This window comes from Prionailurus bengalensis, chromosome A1 (assembly GCF_016509475.1).
Source record: "Prionailurus bengalensis isolate Pbe53 chromosome A1, Fcat_Pben_1.1_paternal_pri, whole genome shotgun sequence".
In the NCBI taxonomy this organism is placed as follows: domain Eukaryota; kingdom Metazoa; phylum Chordata; class Mammalia; order Carnivora; family Felidae; genus Prionailurus; species Prionailurus bengalensis.
The window spans coordinates 141003220-141015409 of record NC_057343.1 but is presented as its reverse complement, the minus strand read 5'-3'; the positions used below and the strand labels follow the sequence as shown (position 1 = coordinate 141015409).

At 46.6% G+C, this 12190-nt stretch overlaps 1 protein-coding gene across 1 annotated transcript in view; it reads right to left on the bottom strand.

The window, feature by feature from the left end:
• The window catches only part of SV2C (synaptic vesicle glycoprotein 2C), a 234426-nt gene extending 227420 nt beyond the window's left edge, over positions 1–7006 (bottom strand). The window contains exon 1 of the mRNA XM_043592336.1: positions 6649–7006. The gene's annotated coding sequence lies outside the window, so the exon portion shown is untranslated. The remainder of the gene's footprint in view (positions 1–6648) is intronic.
• Between the last annotated feature and the right edge of the window lie 5184 nt (positions 7007–12190).

The following is a 12190-nucleotide window of genomic DNA, read 5'->3' as shown; positions in this document are numbered from 1 at the left end:
AATATTTCCTGAGCTCTTACGAAGCTCCAGACACTGGCTTAGACACTAGGGATAAACAACAAGACAAAACCACAACCTATCCCTGATCCTGTCCTTGGCCTCCTGGAGTGTAGAGTTCAGTTGGGAGAGACAGGCATTAAGGAAACAACCTCACTTTAAAAAAAGAAAGAGTAAAATTAATGAGCTTTATAAACAGAGTTGCCAGATTCAGCAAGTAAAAATACAGGATGCCCAGATAAATGTAAACTTTATATAAACAACAGATAACATTTTAATGTAAGTATGCCCCAAGCAACATTTGATTAAGAAATTGTTTGTTAATCTGAATTCAAATTCACTGAGTATCCTGTTTTTCTCCAACAGTCTTATCTAGAAAGAAAAGAGAACCGTGAGAGAAGAGAGAATTTTCACCTCCCAAGAGAGGGTTGGGAGGCTGCCCCAGGAAGGGAAGATGACTAAGGTCTGAAGAGCATAAGGAGTCAATAGGGTGAAGGTAGGATAGAGTAGGTCATCGGGAGGCTGATGTCTGAAGGTTGCTAGATTGGGAGAGGTTTGGAGGTCAAACAAAATGAGGCTACAGACTTGAGCAGGGGCCAGACCATCCGGAGCCTTGAAGGCCATGCTAAGGTTGTCAGCCTTCTGCCACCAGACCAACCTTTCATATATGCTGCTCCTTCTGCCTATGCTCTTTCTTCCGATGCCATCTGCATAACCGTCTCCACAGAGTTCTTTCCAACCACCCATCTTGCTCACTCCGCCTCTGACCCCTACCACAGAAGTTAGTCATCTCTAAGTCTGTCTTGCTAGCCAGAAGGCGACTTCTCTCAGAGCTTCGAGGAGAGACTCAATAAATATTGAAGAGAACAACACAACTTACAAAGCCCACGTGTTCTGGGTCCCTGCCATACTGTCAGGTACTCATTCCAGTACCCCTGCAAGTGTAGATCCCTGGTGATGACATATAACCCACTTGTCAGAGCTTGATAAACAGCATATTCTGGGCCCACCCACAGAACTACTCGCTTAGAACGTCTAGGATGAAGCTCGGACCTCTCCATTTGAATAAGCGTCTCAGGAAAGTATGATACACAGGGCAACTGAGAACCATCGGTCTATTTGGCTATACTAGGATTCTAATTCATAGGATTTTTAAAGAGTAGCAAATAACAAGAAAAAGCACTTGGTCTAATTAGTCATAAATCTCACTGTGCTCCGGAATTATAAGAGGGCACAGTGTTATGAGAAGACTAAAGCCCATTAGTATAGTTCTTAGTTACCAGTCGTAATCATTTGTAGTACAAAGTGTCCACAGGAAATGACACAGCAGGCATGGTATGCACTGGGTGCTCAACAGAAAGCATTTAAAATGTGTCATGTTAGGGGCACGTAGCTGGGTGGGTAGAGCGTGTGACTCTGTCTCAGGGTTGTGAGTTCGAGCACCACGCTGGGTGTAGAGATTACTTAAAAATAAAATCTTTAACTAAAATAAATTTCTCATATTAAATTCAACTGAATATCTGCTCTACTGAGATCAGTGAACTGAGATTACTATTTTTCAAAATTGGCCTTTTAAAAATGTTTTAGCCAAAAACCATAATGGCATAATACAAACTCTAACAGATCAATTATTCTACAAAAACAGAGCCCATGTCTCCATGTAAAATTGGAACATGAGTTAATAAAAAACACTTCTTATATTCTACTTATAAGCAAAGTTCAAATTTAAAATATCACTCATCAATGGATAAAGAAGATGTGGTATATATAAACAATGGGATATCAGCCATAAAAAAGAATGAAATCTCACCATTTGCAACAACATGGATGGATCCAACTGGTATAATGCAAAGTGAAATAAGTCAGAGAAAGACAAATACTACCTGATTTCACTCAAATGTGGAATTTAAGAAACAAAATAAATGAACAAGAGACAGAAAGCAGACTCTTAAATATAGCAAACTGGTGGTTACCAGAAGAGAGGTGGGTAGAGGGATGGGTGAGAGAGGTGAAGGGGATTAAGGGTATACTTATCTTGGGGTGCGTGGGTGGCTCAGTCAATTAAGTGCCAGACTCTTGGTTTCAGCTCAGGTCATAATCTCACGGTTCATGAGTTCGAGCCTCCTGTCAGGTTCCATGCTCATGGTGTGGAACCTGCTTGGGATTCTTGCGCTCTCCCTCTCTCTCTGGCCCTCCTCTGCTCTCTCTCTCTCTCTCAAAATAAATAAATAGACTTTTAAAAAATTTTTAAAAAGTATATTTATCATGATGAGCACTGAGTAATGCAGAGAATTGTTGAATCACTATATTGTACACCTGAAACTAATATAACACTATGTTAATTATACTGGAATTAAACTTTTTTAAAACAAAAGTCATCATATATTTCTGCATTTCATGGAGGGAAAGAATATTAGAACCAGAAAGTACTAAACCATCCAATCCACTGCACTCCTTTTTTTAAATTGTATTTATTTATTTTTAATATGAAATTTATTGTCAAATTGGTTTCCATACAACACCCAGTGTTCATCCCAACAAGTGTCCTCCTCAATACCCATTAACCACCCTCCCCTCCTTCCCACCCCCCATCAACCCTCAGTTTATTCTCAGTTTTTAAGAGTCCCTTATGGTTTGGCTCCCTCCCTAATTTTTTTTCCTTTCCCTCCCCCATGGTCTTCTGTTAAGTTTCTCAGGATCCACATAAGAGTGAAAACATATGGTGTCTGTCTTTGTCTGTATGGCTTATTTCACTTAGCATCACACGCTCCAGTTCCGTCCACGTTGCTACAAAGGGCCATATTTCATTCTTTCTCATTGCCACGTAGTACTCCATTGTGTATATAAACCACAATTTCTTTATTCATCAGTTGATGGACATTTTGGGTCTTTCCATAATTTGGCTATTGTTGAGAGTGCTGCTATAAACATTGGGGTACAAGTGCCCCTATGCATCAGTACTCCTGTATCCCTTGGGTAAATTCCTAGCAGTGCTATTGCTGGGTCATAGGGTAGTTCTATTTTTAATTTTTTGAGGCACCTCCACACTGTTTTCCAGAGTGGCTGCACCAGTTTGCATTCCCACCAACAGTGCAAGAAGGTTCCCGTTTCTCCATATCCTCCTCAGCATCTATAGTCTCCTGATTTGTTCATTTTACCCACTCTGACTGGCCTGAGGTGGTATCTGGGTGTGGTTTTGATTTGGATTTCCCTGATGGGGAGCAATGTTGTTCACTGCTCTCCTTTTATTTCACATTCTTCAATTCTCCCCAACAGAGGAAGAGATGATGATATGCAACTCGCACCAAGTGTCCCTGATTACAAGGGGTGTTCATGATAAAAGCAAATGGTGTCTTTATGCCCCATTAAGACATATTTCCAGCAAGGATAAATAGTAACTTGACCCCCCGTTGTTATTTCAGCTGTGTCAAATAAAGAAGCTCCAAATTCACTGCAACACTTACACTGGTTGCTCAATAGGGCTGGAATTGAAAAAAGCAAATCAAAACCAAAAACAATTTAGCAATGTTGTACCAAAGGTGCACACAGATGGGGGGCCTGCCTCTCTTAAGTTTACTGACAGACTTAATCTAAATGACAAGTCTGTGTTAAATGGGTAACGATATACATGTTGTAAACCATGGGTCAGACAAAACCCACAGCATAAGGAATCAAGAGGCACTGGTGAATCATAGGTTTTCCCTTGATACAGTGCACAGAATAAAAAGGGCATTTTAACTTGAACCATTCATAGCTATCTACCATTACGTCTGAGTCACATGAATAACAGCATTGTGAATGGCTAGGACGGCATTTTGACAAATCAGATGTTTTTATTCCTGAAGTATATCATCAGGAAGTTTACATTAGAGTAAGAGATAATATCCCTAATAATGGGAAATGGATTTTCTGGGACTTGTGGTCACATGATATATTGCATATTATGATACTCTTTGTGGTAATCTTCCTAAGGGTGGAAACTGCTTCCTGTTGTCTGAGGCACCTTCCACACTTAAGGAATATGATTGGGTTAATTGTGAGCAGAATTTTTACCTAAAAGCTCTTAGGCTAGTCTGCTGCTGGGACCAAAGACGCTACTTTTACTGTCATTGGGTCATGAAACATAAATTTGCTTTCTCTACTACATTACCAAAGACACGCAGATATAATCCAGAGCTCTCTTTTTTTTCCCCCTCCTCCTCCAGACAGCAGCTAATGGCATCTGATTTTATATAAGACTGTTAGGAAAAGTCTATTGTCTGCGTTTGCAGACATTGAAGGCTAAATTTCATTAAAGGAACAGCAGTGGTGAATGTCTCCAGAATTTTTAAAAAGATAAAATTAAATGGACTGTGTTTCATAATATTTTCCATTCATAGAGAATTTGTAGGCCCAAATCTCTCAGAGACCATCATCTTTTGTCCTCAAAACAACTTTGTAAGAAGAGCTAGTCTGAGCTATTTTTCACACTTCCTAAATGTGCAGGATGAACCCAAGAGGGTAAGTCCCTAGTCCCAGGTGATAGGATACTTGGGAAAGTGGGGACTAGGATTTCTGCCGCTGGGCTCTTTGATGACTGCTTCTCTGTTTTCCTCCTTTCCTTCCCTCCACCTCCCGCGCTTTGAATCCTTTTGACAAGCATACTGCAGATTTGGACTCATTCTGCAGAGCCAACAGAAACACCTTTGCCATGAGGTCTCCAGCAAGTGGGGTCTTTTTGAAAAATAGTAATAAAATGAAACACGGATTGGGCTTTTTATTTTTTACCGGGATTATGCTTTCCTAGTACTGCTTTCAACACACATTTTTGTGTCATAAAAGAGGAATGCGGCACACTGTTTCGCAGGCCGTTCTCAAGCCCCACTTAGAGGCCTGGTCTCCTGACAAAACTGCGGAAGAACGGTGAAGGAGTGGGTGCGCACTACCGAATCTCATGAACCTCAGCATCGAAGCTTTCCGAGGAAAACCTGCCACGAGCACGAGGCCTTTCGGAACTTGCCGGAACTTGCCACAGAAAAACGAGTGAACGACAGAGATGAATGCCAAATTCTTTTCCAGGATTAAGGCTAAGAATTAAACTGAAACAACTTTCTCGCGCTGACAGTCAACTCAATATTTAGGAAGGAGGGCTAGCGAGAGAGGAGGCCATCGGGACATCCCTGCTGCGGCTCCTCAAAAGACGCCCCATCTTTTGGATCCCCCGGGGAGCGCCTGGCCGCTGCGGAGCCTTCCCGGCACTGCGGCGCACTGCGGTGCGGAGGGCCGCCCGCAGACCCGGCCCTGCTGGGCTTTCCTCGTCGCCCCCGCCGCAGTGGCCCCCGCCGTCCCCGCTGCCCCGCCCGGTGGGCGCTGTCTGCGTCGGGTACGCTGCCGAGCATCCTTCACCGGGGAGCCGTTGACGCACACACGCGCGCTCCCAGACCGAGACTCGGCCGCCTGCCCTCCAGCCCCCACCCCCGCCCGCCCCTAGTGGGTCTGCATTTGCATCACTCGCACACGTAGTGGGTGACGTGAGCGCCCCCCCGCGCCCGCTCGCGCCATCCAAGCGGCCCCTCCCGCCCCTGTGACTCAGCCCCCCCCCCCTCCACCCCCGCGCGCCCGGCGCCTGAGTTCCCCTCACGCCCCCAGCAAGGCTCCGGGTTGTGCATCTCCCGTGGGGTGCCCGCTGCTCTACAAGTTCATCACCATGTTCCGCAACCTTCGTGGGCCCAGCCCCCAGGGGTCCCCGCGACAAGCCAGAGAAAAGTCTTCCCAGTTCTAGAACCCAGGCGGAGGGGAAAGAGTCTGCGAATTGAAAGAGTCAAATGGGTTGGGTGATCGCCGCCACAGCGCTCACCACCACCTGAGATGACCCCGGTAGCTTGTTTACGGGTGATAGCCCCTCTCCCGCAATGAGCCTCAAGCCAGTAGGTCTATTTAGCCGCACCTGGAGCACAGTAGGCGCTCGGTAGGTTTTTGCTGAATGAAGGCGTAGTGTATGTAATGAAGTGCGGCACTTACAAACAGCCACAGCCCCGTGGGATTCCCTGTTCTCCATCCCTCTCGGGTTCTCGCGCACGGGGGCTTCGGGGACTTCCGTGGAATAGCTTTTTTAAGACTGGGTGTTTCTTTCAGGCTCCCACAGCGCCCAATGCGGCTCTCTCCTCTCTCCCTCCGCCCGCACGTCTGCAGAGGGATCCCCGCCGAAAAGTTGAGCCCAAAGCTGGGGTCGGGGTACAGGCTAGACATCCCGCTGGGGGCTCAAACCCTCTTGTTTGGATTCAGCCTCCCCTTCCCCGTCCAACCACGTAAGCCAACTACGGTGGAGGTCCCCACGGAAGGCGGGGGCGGCTCTCGAATCCCCGCTGGCGCCCACCCGCCTCCCCCGGGGATCCGGACTAAAGTGCGCCTGCCTCCCCTGATCTGTCCTGGGCAACCGGGGGTCACCCCATCTTCTTTACCCCGAATTCGCCGGTCCCGCTCCAGCAAAGGCGACCGACAGGGTAGCACCAGGCACCTGCAACCTCTTCCTCAGGGGCACTCGGGGCGAAGTTGAGCTTCTACAAGGCTGCAAAAAGTTCCCCCACGCTCCAGCGCTCGGCTCCCGGGTCGGGAAGGGAAATTAGGCGGCGGCGGGAAAACCCGCCACCGCTGCCGGGGTCCCTCACTCACCGCTCCAGCCGCCTGGGACCCCTTGCCCTAGGTGGTGTCAGCGCTGCAGCAGCCGCCACGCGGGCGTCGCTCGGGCTCTCTCCCTGGGGCCGCCTCCGTCTGCCACTCTCGCCTGCAGCGCGCGGAGTGGTGACTCCTCTGAGCGTGTCAGCGAAGAAAGGAGGGGCGGGAAAGTGGCTCCGGGCTTGCACGCTGCGGTCCTCCTCCCCCTCCTCCGCCTGCGCCTCCTCCCCGCGGTGCTGCAGTGCCGGGCGGCGGCGTGGTGAGAGTACGAGCGGTGCGCAGGGAGGGAGTCACCGCGCGCGGGGGAGGCTGGAGCGGCTCACGACTCTGTGCGGGGCGGGCTGCCTGGCTCCGGGAAGTCCGGGTGCTGAGGCTTTGCTGCAGCTCTGGCTTGGGGGGGAGGAGAGGGGCCACCCCCAAGTGGCAAGTACTTTGGGAGGATTCAGGGCTTCGAGTTTGCTACGGGGGGGATAGGAAAGGGCGCCAGTCCTGAATTAGTCCCTGAGTGTGACTCTGCGTGCTGCACTGGGGGCGGCGCCCCTAGTCTGGTCCCGCGAGACAACAAGGAATTCTAGGTGCTGGACCTAGGTGGTGCCACGGGAGAGAGGGTTTGCCGGTATTTCTGGGCCTGGGACTGACCTGTTAACGTCAGCTCGGCTTCCCGGGAGCTACCTGGGGCTTAAATTGACCAGTCCCTTCATCCTCCGCCTCCACGCTGGCATACAAGTCGAGTGGAAACTTGGGGCACAGCAAGAGCAAACAGGAGGAAACTTTGCTGGGTGTCTGGGGTCTCCCTAATGCCAGGTGGGGCCAGACATCTGTACCCACAAGCAGACACTCAAAGTGGCCCTTTTGGGGGAAACTACCGAATATTTTAAAAGGAGGGAGGAGGCACGGGAATTCTGCTTGTACTCTCAGTAACACTGGTGTGCTGGAGACCCCACCTCGAGCTTCCCCATTTCGGGGCGGCGGGGTTCGGCGGCTCCGGGAAACCTACCCTGGCGAAGCCATGCCCGAGGCTGGCGCCGCCACCCCGCGGCGACAGAGGAGGGCGTTGCCTTCCGCCGGCCTCGGGCGGCCGCGCCTCGATACTCCCCAGCCCTCCCAACAACCCCCCTCCCCGCATCTCGCGCACTGCCACCCAGACACTGCGAGAAGCTGGGCTTCCCCAAGTCTCTGACCTGCCAGCTCCGCACTCACGTGGAACCAATACAGAGTGGGAAGGGGCTGCACTGGCCGGTGTCCTCCCTAGCATCACTGCTCTCGTGATGGGTGACCCCAAGCAAGACAAAGCGCAGAGCCTGAGCAGGATGCAGTGGGTAGAACTCACACACACACACACACACACACACACACACACGCGCGGCTTATCTGCCCATATGCTCTATTCGTGTAAATATGCCTGGATGATTGAATGGATCAGTTTGTGGATATAAATATAAATATTCCATGTACTTGTGCCGGAAAGAAGAGATACCAGGCATCTTGGGCAGCCTCCTGCCCAGGGGAGTTGGTGGGGATGAGATGGTTCAACCCTGAGCTGTGTTGTTACATGGGCTTTGTGGCTTGGTTGTGTCACCGTGCATGATACTGTGGAGAGAAATAGAGACAATCCTTGGTGGATAACTCTCCCCTCTCTCCATCTCAAGCACTCAAGAACTCTAAGTTGGGATTCCCCTGTCAAACCTACACTTGCTTGGCTATATGGGTCTTTGAAAACCTGCCTGGGTCTTGTTTGGGTTAAAGACTTTGTAGTTTGAAACCGTATGTGGTGTTGTAAAGTGGTCGGGGAAACATGAAAATTAGGGAATGTGCTATTTGCATTTCATGAATCCTTCTACATAGACAAATTATTTAAATTAAATAATTATTTAGGCTAAAAGGATTGTGTTGTTACCATGAGGAGGAAACCACACCCCACGGGAATGCCTATAAATCCAGCATTAGAAATGAAATTGTGAAATTTAAAAATTTGTAATTCTTATCCAGATTGCCCATGTATTATTTATAAAACTTTGAGCTCTCAAATGCAGAATGTGCTGGTAATTTCACTGAGTTCCCAAATGGGTAGACACCCTCTTGAGAACCTTCCCCCAAATGTCACACGATAATGGATTATTTCTCCAATGAGAGAAGTTCAGAAAACCGTGAATGGTCAACATTCTTTGTGCTGTGCTATCTCTTCCTTCAATTATTTTCCTGTGGAAGATATTCAAAGAAGTGTATAAATTTTTTTAGCTGCCAAGTTTTCATGTCTTGATGCAGTTGAAGATGGCAGCTCCTGCAGGAAAGTTCCCGATTGTGTGTTTTCAAGAAATGTCCGATTTAAGACTGGCTTGTGTTGGGAGAGGGTATTTTAATGCTGTGTCTTTGGAGGACAACAAGTATTTTCTCAGGATGATGGGATGCGTAAGTTATTCAGCTTGCCCCCCAAAGCTGCTCTCATTTTAGGGTCCCACTTGATGTACTCCTTGGCCCCAGGCCTACTGGAGCCAGCATTCAGTATAGTCTTCTTCACACCTTTCTTATAAGGACATGTTTCTTTTTTCCTCCTAAAAACACTTGTCTTGGAGGAGCTAATGGAAAGTAAAGTTACACCTGCCCTGTCCCCACAAAATCCCAGTGCTCTGAGGTTGTTACCCTCCTACCTATCTTGAGTTTTATTCCTCAGTGCAGTGTCCGCTCATCATGCTAGAAAGTAAGCCATTAAACACACCCAAGGAACATCAAAGATCTGTCTTCACATCTGCAAAGTGGATTCAATAAAAATAACTCATACTAAGTACAGATGCTGTGGTGATTCAATTCGTTAACATATACAAGAAGCACTATCCCCGTACCTAACACATAGTGATCACAGAATAAATGTTAATACTGCTTCCCCTTTCAATAGCCAGAGTGAAGTTTTCACAAGCCTGTGCCTTGGAGTGCTACTCCTGGAAGATGTTCCTACAGGCTCAGAGTAACTAACAGCTGGCTTCCAGAACAGAGACCTCGAAAAACCTCATTAACTTGAACGAAGGCTACACAGCTCCAGTTTTCCTTACCTTCATCATCAGGGGTCATAATGAGGCACAGACACCCTTCTTACCCCCAGTGCTCACAGCTTCCCCAAAACTCTAGGTCTTGAGTCTACCAATGTTAATCTCATTAAGCCCTTAATGCCTATTTATTTTGGTTACCACATTAGCTCTGGAACCTCAAGTGTGTTTCTCATCTCCTACATTTTAACGTTCATAAGACTTAGCACATCCTAGATGTCCCTTTTCCCCTATCCAGCTCCTGAAACTTTCTGTCTGTTTCTGGAATGCACAATCCACCACTAGCAAAATGCTCTATATGTCCAGCCTCTTCTCTGAAGTTTCCCTTTACTTCCTGCTCTGATCCTCTCCCTAGAGATTCTGCTTCCACAAACTTGTCAAGTGATGACTGGTTTTTTTCTTCTCCAGCTCTTACATCACTGTATCAGGAGGTAAGAAGGTGGTGTCCTTCTCATTCCTCATTGCTGCTTCCAGAACATCGTACATCCCTTCTCCTTAAACCTATAGCTTTGAATCTCATGTCATCGGGTTATTTTACACTTTAAATGGTGCTGTCGTGCTCGGACCTCCAAGTCATTCAGCACCTTTCCTGACAAGTTTAGCTCCTACTTCAAGGTCATTCCCTAAACATTAATCCTACCTTAATCCTCACAAATTTAATGCACACAAAGATGTTCATTCCAACCAGTACCACCTTTAGTCCTGGACAAGCAAGGCTCTGTGCCTGAGGGGGCCCCTTGCTTTAGAATGTCTTACTTAAAAAAATTTTAAGTCCCCCCTTTGGTGGCTGGGTTTGCAGCCCCAAATTTTCATGCAACTATAAATTCAGCTTAATGTTGGGCTGGTAATTTCCCAGGGCCCTGGAAGAAGGAAAGGCAAATACTTTCTGAAGGAGCTCTCCTTCATCCCAAGATTCAAAAAAAATCCCTCAAATAACTTTTTAGTGAAAGCTAGCAAATGATGAAGCACACAAAAACAACCAAATGTACAAGGAAGAATGGCACCATGAAGGAGAGTCAGCAGATATACGAGAAGAAAACGTCCTTCCTCAAAAAAAGACTTCAGATGTTGGAATTATTAGTCATGATTCTTTCTTTACTTAAAGAAAAATAAAAGACAAACTTACAAATATTTTCAGGTAATATAAAACTATAAGGAATAGCCAATCACATTTGAAATGTACCAAATCAACCTCTGTCCAACTCTACCAGTTGTCCTACCAACATCCAATCCAACTTCCACACACATATACACACCTTCCTCCTTCCTTTAAAAACCTTGATTTTAGGGGTGCCTGGGTGGCGCAGTCGGTTAAGCGTCCGACTTCAGCCAGGTCACAATCTCGCGGTCCGTGAGTTCGAGCCCCGCGTCAGGCTCTGGGCTGATGGCTCAGAGCCTGGAGCCTGTTTCCGATTCTGTGTCTCCCTCTCTCTCTGCCCCTCCCCCGTTCATGCTCTGTCTCTCTCTCTGTCCCAAAAATAAATAATAAAAAAAAAAACGTTGAAAAAAATTAAAAAAAAAAACCTTGATTTTATTTAGGAATCAATCTCTTTTCTTGTACACACATATTTAACAAAACAGTTTTACACAGAATGCTAAAAACACATTCCTTTATATCTTACTGAAGGTCTTGAAATTCATACCATTGCACAACCAAATCTAACTCCTGACTAGACGGATTACATTTTTGTTGAGAGTTTAAAGCCTTCCTTAATGGTGGGGCACTTGGGTGGCTCAGTTGGTTAAGCATCCGACTTCAGCTCAGGCTATGATCTCACCCTCTGTGAGTTTGAGCCCTGCACCAGGCTCTGTACTGACAGCTCAGAGCCTGGATCCTGCTTTGGATCCTGTGTTTCCCCCCACCCCTCAAAAAATCAACCTTAAATAAAATAAATCCTTAATGGCAATAATCATTTTTATAATTAATAAAAATTACTGACTGAAAAATAAATTTAAAAAATAGTGAATTAAAATTAAATTTAATATAGTCTCAAATGCCCTGAAGGAGGTGGTGTATGATTATGATTTGGAGGAGTTTTTGCTATGTCCAAATAAGATCCTCTTTGGAACTTCTGTGACTCTGGGGTCATGAATCATTAGTCTGATTCAGACTGTCTGCCAGACATCATGAATGCTACCAATCTCCTTTAGTTGCTGGCCAGGTCTTTTAAGATCTATAAATATATAGATCATATATATATATATATATATATATATATATATACACTTTTCTTTCTAGCTTCTGGATAGACTTCCTTTCCTCACAGCTCAAAGCATTCCTATACTTCCACTCTCCCCAACTCTAAAAGAGTATCTGGCACATAGCAGATTCTCCACAAATGTCTCCTGATTTAAACTGAACTGTGTGTCGAGTTCATTTCTGTTGAGAAAACAAGAAGGATGTCTTCATCTGTTGGTCCCTACATCTTGGAGGTGTTTAGCAAATATTTGCTTAAAGCCAGAATGGCTTCAGGATCTTCATAAGCAAATGGGAAGCT